The sequence below is a fragment of the Oxyura jamaicensis genome (assembly GCF_011077185.1).
Source record: "Oxyura jamaicensis isolate SHBP4307 breed ruddy duck chromosome 2 unlocalized genomic scaffold, BPBGC_Ojam_1.0 oxy2_random_OJ60969, whole genome shotgun sequence".
Taxonomy (NCBI): domain Eukaryota; kingdom Metazoa; phylum Chordata; class Aves; order Anseriformes; family Anatidae; genus Oxyura; species Oxyura jamaicensis.
In genome coordinates this window covers 1-947 of record NW_023303299.1, presented here as the reverse complement: position 1 = coordinate 947, position 947 = coordinate 1, and the positions used below count along the sequence as shown (strand labels likewise).

Here is a 947-nt window from a genome sequence, read left to right as displayed (position 1 = left end):
TAATGACCATATAAGGTCATCCTGTAACGACCCCATGAGTTCACCCCCTAACGACCCCATAACTCGTCCCATAACGACCCCATAAGATCGTCTCATAATGACCCTATAAAGAGACCCTATAACGACCCTATAAGACCATCCCATAATGACCCTATAAGGTTGTCCCATAACGGTCCCGTGAGGTCGTCCCGTAACGACCCCATGAGTTCACCCCCGAACGACCCCATAAGGTCGTCCCATAATGACCCCATAAGGTCGTCCTGTAACGGTCCCGTGAGGTCGTCTCGTAACGACCCTCTGAGGTCATCCTATAACAACCCCATAACTCGTCCTGTAACGACCCCATAAGGTCATCCCATAATGACCCCATAAGGTCATCCCATAATGACCCCATAAGGTCACCTGTAATGGTCCCATAAGGTCGTCCCGTAACGACCCCGTAAGGTTGTCCTGTAACGGTCCCATGAGGTCGTCCCCTAACGACCCCATGAGTTTACCCCATAACGACCCCATAACTCGTCCCAGAACGACCCTATAAGGTCATCCTGTAACGGTCCCGTGAGGTCATCCCGTAATGACCCCATGAGTTCACCCCGTAACGACCCCATAACTCGTCCTGTAACGACCCCGTAAGGTCGTCCCCTAATGACCCTATAAAGAGACCCCCTAATGACCCCATAAGGTCATCCTGTAACGACCCCAAAAATCACCCCAAAACAACCCCATAAGGTCATCCCCGAACGACCCTATGAGGTCATCCCATAACGACCCCATAAGATCGTCCCATAATGACCCTATAAGGTCATCCCATAACGACCCCATAACGACCTTGTAATGACCCCGTAACCCCATAACAACCCCATAACCCCATAACGACCCCGTGACCCCATAATGACCCTGTGACCCCATGACCCCGTAACCCCATAACGACCCCATAACCCCATAAC

The 947-nt window shown here is 51.6% G+C and overlaps 1 long non-coding RNA gene across 6 annotated transcripts; it reads left to right on the top strand.

The window, feature by feature from the left end:
• Positions 1–6: 6 nt before the first annotated feature.
• On the top strand, positions 7–829 carry LOC118156986. Of its 6 annotated transcripts, none has more exons than XR_004746511.1 (5): positions 7–158; positions 303–397; positions 469–553; positions 662–682; positions 754–829. It is a non-coding gene; the product is annotated as an uncharacterized LOC118156986 (long non-coding RNA). The 6 variants fall into 6 exon arrangements; XR_004746510.1 differs by having other exon boundaries at positions 445–553; XR_004746513.1 differs by lacking the exons at positions 469–553; positions 662–682 and adding an exon at positions 564–634.
• The last annotated feature ends 118 nt before the right edge of the window (positions 830–947 follow it).